This window comes from Sinocyclocheilus anshuiensis, unplaced genomic scaffold (assembly GCF_001515605.1).
Source record: "Sinocyclocheilus anshuiensis isolate Anshui unplaced genomic scaffold, SAMN03320099.WGS_v1.1 scaffold640, whole genome shotgun sequence".
Taxonomy (NCBI): domain Eukaryota; kingdom Metazoa; phylum Chordata; class Actinopteri; order Cypriniformes; family Cyprinidae; genus Sinocyclocheilus; species Sinocyclocheilus anshuiensis.
The window spans coordinates 1,383,375-1,397,349 of record NW_015554127.1 but is presented as its reverse complement, the minus strand read 5'-3'; the positions used below and the strand labels follow the sequence as shown (position 1 = coordinate 1,397,349).

General features: G+C 35.7%; 1 pseudogene; it reads left to right on the top strand.

The window, feature by feature from the left end:
- Positions 1-13,975, top strand: part of LOC107670165 (sorbin and SH3 domain-containing protein 2-like) — a 60,271-nt pseudogene that overhangs the window by 10,748 nt on the left and 35,548 nt on the right.

Below are 13,975 nucleotides of genomic sequence, written 5' to 3'. Positions count from 1 at the left end.
TGCTCTGCCAATAGTTAGAAATGGCACTATAGTAAGCAGTGTTTAATAAACAGCTGTTTTTCTAAATTCTGCTGAGGTGAAATTCAGTGCAGTCATGTATCGTGATATGTATCGTATCGTGGCCTCTGTATCGTGATATGTAGTGTATCGTGACTTTGCTGGTGATACACAGCCCTACTTTCAACGTGACCTTATGTTCTTTTTCTCATTTTAGTGCACATGCATGGTACTTCTGTGTTTTATGCTATTTGAATGCTTGAGACAGAATTGAAGCAGCTTTGAGAGGTCAAATATGACATACAGCATAACGCACACTGGGTGCAATATCAGCACAGGAGCATGAAAAACTGTCATGAAGATGTCTTACAGAAGGCCGCCTGGCAGACTCTGGGCCTGCTCCTGTTTTTGTTATGGGGGAGGGCTCTTTCGTGACTGTGGTATTTTTAACTTTGTATTATAAAGGAGTGCCCAGTCGCTGTTTCCTGAAACTGAGCCCTTGTTATACTTACTAGCACACTGTAGGACTGGACAAAATAGTAAACAGATTATATCATATTTAATAATTTTTCACTTTAAACGTTTCACAAAATTCTATGTATATTCCTTAGAATTTTTGCATTTTCTCTTTCTCTTAAAGGAATCAACCAAACAGCCACTGTAGCCAGTTAAATTCATAATGTTTAAGAAAACTAAAGTAAAATCTACTTTTAAAAAAATCAAGGCTGGTTTTACTCACTATTCTTTACAAAAATGTACATAGAAGAATTACACAGAATATTACACAGAAGAATGATATTTAATCGTTTGCATTCATGCACCAATGTTACAACATACAGAAAAGTATAGAACCAACATATTTGTATGAATGTAATTAATGAATAAATTACGTTTTGAATTCATTCACTTACATTCAATTCAACTGAACATTCAAATGAAGAATTGAAGTTTTGAATCAGTTCACTTAAAATGATTCACTTGAACTGATTCATGGTAAATACATTGTATTTGCCAGTTTGAACAACATTTTTGTTACTGAAAGGGTTTAGTTCACTCAAAAATGAAAATTCTGTCATGATGTACTAACCCTCAAGTCCTTCCAAACCTGGATCTATTTCTTCTGTGGATTAAAAAAGAAGATATTTTGAAGAACGTTGAGGACCAAACTACATTTGGTTTACATGTTGAAAACTAAACTATGCGGAGAAATTTCACAAAATACCTTCTTTTATGTTCTACAGAAGAAAAAGTCATACAGTTTTGTAAAGATGTGAAGGTGAGCAAATTATGACAGATTTTTTTTTCTTAATTTTGAGTGAACTATCCCTTGAAGTTTAACCAGAGATGCTATTAAAACATCTGTCTTAACAGACTCTCAACCAGCAAGTCACAAAGAATCAAAGTTAATGAACTATATGATAAATTAAAAGTGCACTGAAATCATCCCAATATTTACAACAGTGCTTCATTTGTCAGCAAATCATCATTTGCATTTCATTTGTCAGCAAATCATATTCAGACATTGCTCAACCCTTGTTCTCTGTACAGTAACACAATAAAGACTTGTTGAATAACTCAGCTATTAAATTGCATGAATCTATACTATTATAATTCCTTTAGATGTGCTCAGAAATGTTTGTAAGCCAATTAATTGTTTGCTAAAGCATTTAGGCTCATTTTAAGAGTTTTGTAATAATACTGAGGATTTTCGAGTTGAATGCAAAATGCCCAAGGCCTATTGAGCTTCTCTTTGATATCAGGTGGCTGTTTAAATCAGATTGTTTTGAATGATGTATTGGAGCAACTACACAGGATGTCAAATGATTGGCTGGTGTACACATGGCGATATCATGTCAGAGGACTAGTAGACTTAGCAGTCTGTCACTTTGGGTGCCCTCGAGGTTAAACACCTAATTAGCAGATGGATCTTCCAGCCCAAGGGAGTGCTTCTGTCAGAGGAATGGGTCCAACTGGTTTTGTAAATGTCAGTCTATTTAGATATTGTCAGATTGCGTCTAGGAGAAGGTGCCGGCATGCTGAGTGCTGGCTGCTTATCTTGGCTCTCAGGTCGGGTCCCTGTTTCGCTGGCTGTGTGTATACATTATAAGACCCTCTAAATGCCTTCCTCTCTTTACAAAGCACAGAGCTTCTTACTAAAAGATGAATTAAAAAAGACAGGTTTTGCAATTGTTTTGCAATGATTTCATCAGGATATTTCGATATTTCACTTTATCAGACTAAACATTCAAAACATGCTGAAGATGCCACAAATGGCAGCACTACCAAAAAAGGAAAGATGCCAATGTTTAGGATATTCTCTGGGAGGTTGGTTATGACAAAACAGACATAAGAACCAAGTTATGCTAACCTATATCTCATTCACAGGTCTTGTTGTTTACATGGTAGTAATAATGTGCCTGTATAATATCTTTAGCAGCACATTGTTGGTGGTCTTTGGGGCTACGAATAATGAATACATTCTGTCTAAATGAAAATTATATTGCATTTCTGTGTGGTATATATCACACAGAGCTAAAAAAGTTGTAATGCAGATGAACTAATATAAAGCTGTTGGCACAAAACACTAGGCAATATTCCTAAAAGCTATTTTACTCACTGTAAAGGAGACTGTTCCTTAGCGTCACACCTGTGCACCATCTGCTGTATCTTCTATATTTCTGGACATAAAATGAGCTGTATTATGTATTAAGTATTAAGCTTAAGCTTGTGCAATGTATTGTTAAAATAAATAACACATCAAAATGCACAAAGTTTCAATAGTATAGCCATAGGATGTAAACAATGTTAACATGATTTTAGTATGAAAAAAATCACTTACTAGCCTTTGTGCACATTTATATAAAATTTTAATGTTTAAAATAGCAACGCAATGCCATAAGCCTAAAACAACTGTAAAAATGATGATTTAAACAGCTTTACAGCTCAAATAAAACAGTGCTTTTAAAGGGGTCATATGATGCGATTTCAATTTTTCCTTTCTCTTTGGAGTGTTACAAGCTCTTGGTGCATAAAGAAGATCTGTAAAGTTGCAAAGACTAAAGTCTCAAATCCAAAGAGATATTCTTTATAAAAGTTCAGAGTCAGCCACACCTACCTAAAACGGCTCGTTCTAACACGCCCCCACATATCTACCTCACTATGTAGGAAGATTTGCATAACGCCGCCCAAATGTTCACGCATAGAAAGAAGGTGTAACTTTTAGTCTCACAGTAGTATTGTTGACGCTGCAGCCATGTCGTGAAGACTCTGTGTGCTTCGTTGTGAAAGCGAAACTACTTTGTTTGGTCTTCCAAAAGAGGATGATATCCGCTTCGTCATGCCTAGAGCTGATCTGTGCTGGTCGCTGAGGGAATACATCAACTTTCACCGTGGACGAAGCGGAATCCAGCCCGGGGTCCATCACATGTGGTTGCCGCTCATTCGTCGGATCCACCGGGCGCGCCGTTCTCGACCCCACCGCCTCGGCTCACTCTAGCCCGGCCTCAGCTTACGCTAAGCCGGGGCTTCCGCTCACGCTAGCCCGGCCTCAGCTCACTCTATCCCGGCCTCAGTGCACGCTAAGCCGGGGCTTCCCCTCACGCTAGGCCGCTGTGTTTTTCGTTGTGAAAGCGAAACTACTTTGTTTGGTCTTCCAAAAGAGGACACGACTACAAATCAGTGGTATTTACAACACTGTTCCAGAACAGTTTAACCCAAATATCCAGATGTGTGCAGTGCATTTTATGGAGGACTGTTTACTGATCCTGGGAGAGTAACGTTAACGTTAACGACTAAAATGCCGGCAGTTCTGACTCACGTAAGTACGTTTTCATTTAAAGGATTTGCCACTGATGATTCAAACGCGAGTTTTGAGCAGTAGAGTAGCACTTGTTGTTTGTCATTTCTCTGATCACAAATGCAGATAGAGTTTTATGTTTACGCGGCGCGATGCAATGCAACGCAACGCGTAAAAAGACAGTATAAGTCATTATAATCAGTAATTATGTCCCCACTGGATGCAACAAATGCCTCGTTTGTAATGGGTTTTAATGTTTTTGTCTCGTCGCTCCGGCCGGGACACGGCATCAACAGTATGTGAGGGGCGTAACATTTCCGTCACACGCTTGAGGTATTCTCCCAGTCACAACGCATTGGATAGCTGGCCAATCACAGCACACCTCGCTTTTTCAGACCGATGAGCTTTGTAAAAATCGACGCGTTTCAAAAAGGCGGGGCATAGAGGAGAAACAATAATGTACAGTATGTGGAAAATAATGTGGTTTTTTTCTTTAAACCGCATAAACACATTTCATTACACCAAATACACAAATAACGTTCTTTTTAGCAGCATCATATGACCCCTTTAATAAATAATAAGGTTCACATTTCTGCTTTTACAATTGGCCCCATTCCCTAACCTTCACTTTTGCTATTTTTTTCCACAAGGAAAATGAGGGACAAAGTTGATTTCTAATCAACATTATGCTACAAATGTTGCTGATATATTGCAGTGAACCCAAAATACTCCTTTAATGTTTTTTTTAAATCCTTTGAATTGAGTATTTATAGACTCCCTTAAAAGTTTTATCTGAGATTTTTTCAATCAGCTTTTTACAGCAGTCCAAGCTTATCTTGAAGAAATGCTTTGAATTCCGTTAAGGAGCAAAATCAGAAAAGCTACTACTGTAGCTAAACATGAATCTTCCTGGAAAATCTTAAACTCTAAACCTTTAGTGTGGCTGTTGGAGATTGTTTAGTTGAAGGAGGCGGTGGCTCTCAGTCTCCAGCTGTTTAAACGTTAAGTGTCTGACTGAGACATTGCCGACCAATGTGCTGGCCGCACGAGCCCTGGGGGGCACCTGCTGATTCCACCAGCTGGATCACAGCAGAGATTCCTCCTCTCATCGGCTTCTAGCTAAAGACAATATCTAAACCCTTACACTCATATGGTTGCCAGTGAACCCTTTATTGGCACAATCATGCTAAATCACAAGGGGCTCTTTTAACTTAATCCCTTCTCGTGAGAAGTTCATGTGCTATGCACTATGCACAGTCATTTAACCCCAGTGGGGAACATGTAGACTCACAGTCCCCAACCAGGAATGGCCTGTGCCATATTTGGATTGTGAACCACTCAAAGTTGCATGAACCAAAAGTTCTAGCAGCATAAGACTTGAAAATAGCAGTTGTTCAAGTATGTCGTGCACAACTCTGACCCATTACTCAAAACTAAATTTGGAGCAGTTATCAACATGATTTTGCAACATGATGGCTTTGATATACTGACCACATGTGTGTTCATTCCATTAAGTTCAATGCAGCTATCTTTATTATAAAGTGGAGACCAAGGAAAGTAGTCAATTTTTTCAAATTAAGATTATTATATATACTGCACTACTGTATAATATGGTTCAAAAGTTTGGGGCCAGTAATATCAGCAAGAACACATTAATACATTTATTCAGTAAGTACACATTAAATTGATCAAAAGTGTCAGTAAAGACTTTAAATTCCAAAAAAATGCCATTATTTTGAACTTCCTATTAAAAGAATATTGAAAAAAAATGTATCAACATGTAAAAAGCATAACAAAATGTAAAAACTTTTTTTTTTGAGCAGCAAATTCACAAATTAGAATGATTTCTGAAGGATCATGTGACACTGAAGATTGGTGTAATGATGCTGAAAATTCAGCTTTGTCATCAAAATAAAATAAAAACTGTTATTTTAAATTGTAATAATATTTTACAGCATTACTGTTTTTACTGTATTTTTGATCAATTAAATGCAGCAGCCTTGTTGAGCATATATACTTATTGGAAAAACATAAAAAAGTCTTACTGACCCCAAACTTGTATATTATAATATATATAGTTGTTGTTTCAAAAGCTTTAGCTTTTATGTTTATCACTTCTGGTCACTCTTAGATACTCAATTCGAGTACTAGCCATTATGTATTAGGAGCTTGATATAGCAAAGAAATTATACTCCTAAAGCACATGGGAGCAATTTAAGCAATTATCTGAGGCTTTAGAAACTATGTGTTGGTCTCGTTACATCAAACAGAAAGCACAGCAGCAAACATGCACAGTTCCCAACTTAATGTAATTGTGATTCAAAAGTTACCATTTAGGAGAACATAGAGCTTATTGTGTCCTGACTCAGATGCTCATATAAATAGCCTGTTTGGAAATCCCTGATGAAAAGCAAGAGATTCTTCCTATTTTGGAGAATATAAGCAGCATATCCAGCATATTAGTGTCTTACTTAGGGGATTCGAGAGAGCCCATTTCTCGGATGTTATGTTTTTACTGACAGGAAAGGCAGGAGCCGTAATGTAACCATTAAATTGTTCTTCAGAGGAAATCTATTTCAAGACATCCATAATAGAATCTCCACCAGGTAGGATAAGCATCAGCAAAATCCATAGCTTTCAAAGGGAATGCAATTACTGTTATCACATTATGCACATAAAAGCATCCAGAACAAAAAGTTCTGTGGAAGAATATTCCATTTAGCGTAATCTTTTTGCTTTATTTTCATGGTGTTTTCTGATTATGCTCTTAAATTTAAACTTAAACTAACATCACTAAAAGAATTACAAAAACCCATACTGCTTTGATTATCTATAAAGCCGATCACTTTAATTTTACAAAATTTTTTTTACAAAGTCTTTCTAAACCGTATGCTTGCAGCATAAGCCTGACTGTGTGGCTTGCATTTATTTTCATAAATATATCTGCAAATCTAAAAAATCTTTGCATAAAAAGAGTGCATAAAGCTGCTCTGAACACAGCAACTTATAGCCTCTAAAAACTTGTACCCTTCCGACCTTTGAATAATTCATAGCAGATAAACAGACTAATAAATGTTAAGACTGAATCCATTAATGCCATCAGTTCTGTCTTAGCTCTTGTCTACTGGTTTAATTGGCAGCGTAGCGGTTTTTATTTTTCCTGTCACTCGAGCACTACTCATGGAGATGAATGACATGGCTTCATCTCTGACTTCTGGTAAAGGCTTTTAGGCTGAGGTGAAAATGGTCTGTGTCCAGTCCTTACACAGAAGTCTGACAAATCTGACTATAAATAAGCCATCAAAACAGAACAACATGATCACCATAGCACCATGCATGTACAAACAGTACGAGTGTTTAAAAACAGCATGAAATCAAAACTGACCCAATTTAATAAACATCCCTAATCCCTAGGGTGCTTTCATACCTGGCTCGTTGTTTCGGAACCTGGCGCGTTTCCCCCCTTAGCTCGGTTCGTTTGGGCATATTGCGGCAATCGCGCCCGGATCCGCGCCAAAACAATCGGTCCGAGATCGCCTGAACGAGGTGGTCTCGGCTCGATTGAAAACGAACTCTGGAGCGGTTTGGTTGTAGTGAGAAAGCAATCCGATCTAACGGACCAACGAACCAGGCTATATCACAATGTATAATGGGTAATTACATAAGTTCTGTGAAAAGCATTAGCTTTGTTGTTTTGCTAATACTTCAAAATGAACCTGTGAATGTCTGTGGGTGAGCACGTCTTCGTCATTCAAAATAAAAAAGCGCACTTTTTCATTTTATAGTGCCGTCTTATTGCTCTTCTTCCTAGTAGGTGCATTTAAAAAATGTTTTCCCGATGAATCCTGGACTCCTGCTCAAAATGATAAATTAATATAAAGACAGCTACAAAAAAAAAAGCTGTTGTCGTTCCATCCTGACAGATGACAGCTGTGACCGCTAAGTGGAATCCCGGAAAATAAACTGTGGAACTTTGACCAATGAGAGAACAGTTTACTCGCATTATTATGACTTGTATTAACAAATTCGGTCCATTTAGAAACTTTGCCGTGTGAAAGCGAACAGCACCAAGAATAAAAAGCAACATTGTAATAATTTTAATCCCTGTTTCGGAACAAAGCAATCGATCTACAGGTGTGAAAGCACCCTTAATGTCTATGATTCATCAGCCCTCGTACATTATTCTAAAGAAAAAAGTTTGTTTTCAAAAGTTGAAAACAAAGCTGACCCAAAATCATTTCATTAATATCCTGTTGGAAGAAGAAGTAAATACAATAGCAGTACAATGTGACTCACCTTATTGCTTAATAAAGGCAGCCAAGCATGTCCGAAAAAAGTCTATGCTTTTTAGCACTTTCTATGTGCTCTCATCAGTTTTGGTGAAAAATTACCTGAATTTTCAGCAATTTTAACAGTAAAATTTTGCCGGCTGCCATTAATCGCATGTAGGCCATCCAGCACTTCACATTCCTATAAAATCATGGTGGCAGCCATTGCTGTACTGTGCACCATTTTGTACTTCATGCAAACTTCACTTCTTGTATTTCGGTGCATGTAAAAGATTCATTTCTGCCACCTACTAGACTGGAGCATGAGGCGCAAAATGGCACACAGTAGCGCAATGGCTACCGACACAATTTTACTGTTGAAAGTGAGCAGTTGGAAAGTGTCATGGTGATCATGTTGTTCTGTTTTTCACAGTTAAAACTGAGGGTTGTTTTTCTCCAGTTTTAAATGTTGCAATGAACTGCCATTGGATTGAATTCACCTCTATTCATTCAAATATCACATTTTCAGTTCCAAGTCATAAGAGCATGACTCAAAACATAAGCATGAGTAAATTATGACAGAATTTTAATTTCTGTAATGAAAATGTAATAATTTTCTCTTCCAACTACAGCTTCTTTTCTGTTGACATAAAGTCCATGTGGGCAGAGAAAAATAATATTAATCAGTAATATCATAGTTTAGCAATCACAATCCAATCAAATCCTGATCGATAAAATCAAGTCCCGCCTACAATGAGTGTGCTGTCTTCAGAAATACGTTGTTATGAATGTAAATGCTGCAAAATGTTAAACTCGCATGCTGCAGATGTTCCTGTCAGAAATATGCGCGCTCAGTCTACTAGCATTTTACATGAACTGGTGTTTTGGAGCCTTTATGTTTACTGCTTGTCCTCTTGGAGTGTTTCCAAGGAATTCCATGGAAATGAATGTGGCCTATTGGCTAGGCTGTCCCTGGCATTTCCCAGACAGAATGATTCCTAATGTTCCGATAGATAAATAAATGACTAGTGTGGGCGCTGCTCATGAATATAAATGTGGGGCTGTGTCCATTTCTTAGGCGAGTGTCCAGCTCCCTTCCCCTCCAGCTGTTCTGTCGCCACAAGTCTGCACCCTTGAAATCCAATATCATAATCTTTTCCTCATTTACTGCTGACAGGTCATCATTACAAGCTTTGATTTACCAAAGTCCAGTGATGTCACAGGCAAAAGGGTCCGCTGTGTTTTTAACCAGATTTATTGGCTGTGGTGTCTGAAGATTTATTTTGAGGATGACCTCTGGGTCTGGTTTTAATGGAACACAGCATGGGGCAATCCTGTTTGGCTTAATGTTTTTATTAAAGGCTGAAGGTGAATATTTATTTACCTTAAATTATACTATACTGATGATACCATGCATGCATGATACTTTGTTGCATGTTACTTTGTTTTTTCTATAATTGTTTAATTTTAGATGTTGCATGCTCAGTTAAAGAGAAAATTGACCCCAAAATGTTGTTTCAAACATGATTTTTTTTTTAAATTATTTTAATGATATTATATATATATTCTGTGTAAGTTTAGTAGAATGTTGACACAGTTTTTTTTTTCCTTGAAATTAATTTACTGGTGATCAGGGGCTGTTAAGCTTCAAAAATGACAATAAATCACTATAAAAGTGGCAAATATGATAGCTTTGTGAAGAAAAGGCAAAAGTTGTCAGTGTTGTTATTTTAAAGTAAAATGTAAACTATTAAAATAATTAATGTGATAAAGATGAAAAACGACATTTTTTATTTTTTTTAAATTAGAAATGTTGCCTTAGCAACTAGCGGAAATAAAATGTTTAAGTTGAACTACCGAAATTACTAAATAAACTGAAATAAAATAAATTAAAGCTAAATAGAAATATTTACAAAAAGAAACTAAAAATGACAAAAGCACATAAAAAATTACTAGAACTAATAACTAACATTAAAAAAATGTAAATATAAAATTCTAAATATGAATAAATAGTAGGGTACAACGGGGCTAAAGGCCCACCTTAAGAAAAAATGTGCTATTCACTGCACCTAAAATGTATAATTGCAGAAAAAATATATACGTTGTATTGAACATTAATGGAGCAACATATTTTGTGTGAAAATAAATCATTCAAGTTGTTTATTTTGTTTAAAAATCTTATAAATGTATGAGGTGGCAAGAGGGGTAAAAGAGGGCTCACCAGCATGGGGTAAAAGGCACATGGTATTGATACAAATACTTCAGCTAAAATAATGTTTTTTTAATAATGTCTAAGTTAATACTTGTTCAAAACAATCACTTTAGCAAAGTTTGTACTGTTTTCTGCTTATTTTGAAAAATAAAAGAATTAATTTTTGTTCAATAAATATACTGTCATTAAAATATGTTAATATAAAAAATATATTTTAAAATACAGAAACAAAAATCATTTTAATAAGTGAAGATTCTGAAAGTACTGAAGGAGATCCAATAATAATTTAATATATATTTACAGTAGTAACAACAAATGATATTTTATTATATGATATGTTTAATATCATGTTTTTAAATATGATGGTTTCATTCTAAACATGGTGATTATCTCTAATAGGGACACCCAACATAATATATGATATTTACCATCTGAATCTAACCACCATGTCATGTCAACAAATGGAAAAGTCAGCCATCTATTAATTATCATGTTAATTACTGCGCCTTTAGCCCCAACAGCAGGGGCGCTTTTTACCCCAAATACCATACGTTTACATATTCTTTCGTTATTTAAAAACTGTTGCTTTAATTATCTTAAACAAAACTGAAAATCATAAAGAAGACCTTTGTCTCAAAATATATGCATTAATTTTAGCGATTCACATTTGCTACTTAAATCTACAACATTTTAAAAAACATAAATTATTAGATCAAGTAAGCACAGAATCAAAAAAATATATTTTAAAATACAGAAACAAAAATCATTTTAATAAGTGAAGATTCTGAAAGTACTGAAGGAGATCCAATAATAATTTAATATATATTTACAGTAGTAACAACAAATGATATTTTATTATATGATATGTTTAATATCATGTTTTTAAATATGATGGTTTCATTCTAAACATGGTGATTATCTCTAATAGGGACACCCAACATAATATATGATATTTACCATCTGAATCTAACCACCATGTCATGTCAACAAATGGAAAAGTCAGCCATCTATTAATTATCATGTTAATTACTGCGCCTTTAGCCCCAACAGCAGGGGCGCTTTTTACCCCAAATACCATACGTTTACATATTCTTTCGTTATTTAAAAACTGTTGCTTTAATTATCTTAAACAAAACTGAAAATCATAAAGAAGACCTTTGTCTCAAAATATATGCATTAATTTTAGCGATTCACATTTGCTACTTAAATCTACAACATTTTAAAAAACATAAATTATTAGATCAAGTAAGCACAGAATCAACTTTGCACTGCTGCGCGCGATCGCGTCAAGGATCAGACAATTATACACGTGCATCTTGAAAAGCGAATGTTTTGGAAAGTGCTACGCCACGTTTTTGTGCCATCTAGTGGTTTAGATGAAAATAATATCAAAGGCGCCTTTTACCCCGTTGTACCCTATATTAGTGTACAAATAAATTAGAAATGAGAAATCTTGCATTAGCAACTAACGAAAATAAAATAAGTTGCACTACCAAAATTGCTAAATTACTAACTGAAATAAATACAAATTAAAGCAAAATTTATATAAAAAAAGAAAAAGCAAAATTACAAAACATTTAAATAAAAAATGAAAATATAAAAAAGCTAATTCAAAATATTAATCAATAGTATATTAGTATATAAATTATACCAAAATAACAGTACTTGGAAGTTGTAATTGAATCATAATATTTTCCTCTGCTGTATCTCTTAAATCTTATTGATGTTTGTTTACATTTATAAAGTGCATCAAGATGTATCAAGTCAGCTTTGATTCGTCTTGATTCATCAACAGTGCCAAATGTCATTGGTTTTCATGTTACACGCAACCGATTACAACATCAAATTTGAATATGAGCATATTCTTGGAATATAAGTCTGATGGACATCTTTTATGATGCTTTCATGGTGCTTTTCCATCATTTTTGGTCACCCTTCACATTCATTACATGGGAAAAGAGCAGCATGAATGTCTAACCTTATGAGGTCTATGAAAGAAAGAATGGTTTGGAATGGCATGAAGGGGAGTAAATGAGAAATTTCATTTATCCTTTTCAAATGTAACCTGATACGAAGGTTTAGAATAGCAAATTTGAATGCCTCTCTCTTGTCGTGACCTATGAACGCACAGCATACCACTATCAAATGATGGTCTCAGGTGAAGCACACTTTGTGGGTTGAGCGACGGGTGGTCTACATGTGTGACAAGTGCACACGTGCCTGCCGTGGCTCTCTGAAAGCGAGACATGCGTCTTGCACATAAGCACACGCTCACGGTGTCTCCTATCTGACATTTATGCAGCACTTTGCCTCTGCAAATGAGTTAAGTAATGTAATAATGAGATTAAATGACAGTGTTCCTATCATAGACCATCCCTGAAATATTCAGCTTGTGCTAAAATAAGTCAGATATTTTCGGAGTAGAGTCACATGGGCTGTTAATCCATCACTGAAAATTAGCAATCTAGGTCAAACTAAACGGGTTTAATTAGTTACAATAGCCCCCCATGAGTGTGAATGCTGTGCATTGCTGACAACAAACTCAAAGAGATGTTAAGCTCTGACACACCAAAAGTGGTCATGTGTAAGATCTGAGAATGCGTGCGGATATATGTGTATGTATGGTGTGTATTTTGATACCGTGCTGCGTGCTTCTGAGCTGAAACGCCAGGCTTGTATCACCTTTCACTCTTGGGCCTCATATCCCAAGAGGGATGTTAACCAGCCACATTAGACACTTGCTAGCATGCTGGCGTGCCGGGGAGAGATGGGACGCCTGTACCACGCTACCTGCACTCATACATATTCTACACACGGATAAATCAGTTTTTTACTTACCAAGGAGTACGGGTCGCTGATTCTTAATGATATGTCTTTCAGGACTGTGTGACATCAAGACACCACAAGAAGGAGAGATCTTCAACATGAACACAGGTAAGTTCAAATCAGTTTCAGTTTGCTGGAATGATGTTTTTAAAAGTCTCTTATGCTGACCAAGGCTGCATTTATTTGACAGTAAATCAGTAATATTGTGAAATATTATTACAATTTAAAATAACTGTTTTTTATTTAAATATATTTCAAAATGTAGATTATTTCTGTGAGCAAAGCTGAATTTTCAGCATCATTACTCCAGTCTTCAGTGTCACATGATCCTTCAGAAATCATTCTAATATGCTGATTTACTGCTTAAGAAACAGTTCTCATTTTTACTAATGTTGAAACCAATTGTGCTGCTTAATATTTTTGTGGAAACCATAATGCATTGTTTTTCAGAATTCTTTGATGAATAGAAAGTTCAAAAGAACAGCATTAAATTTAAATGGAAATCTTTTATAACATTATAGATAGTCCTTAATGTCACTTTCGATTAACTTAATGCATCCTTGCTAAAAGTATATATATACAGTATATATATATTAGGGCTGCACGATATATCGAAATGATCGAAACATCGCAAATGTAAATATCGCAATATGCATATCGCAAGGGCGTGCGATATCTGAATCATTTTAATAATAGGCTACTTAAATAAAAACGTTGGAAAAGGTCAAAGTTTTAGTTCGACGCATATAGCAGAGAATTGCTTGACGTTAAAAAGAGTTAAGTGCAATAAGTTGCAGAAAACAACTCTTTGCCATCTTGTCTTGCTGTCTGACTCACACCTGAAGCGCGCGCACAAGCCGCATCTCGCACAGCGTC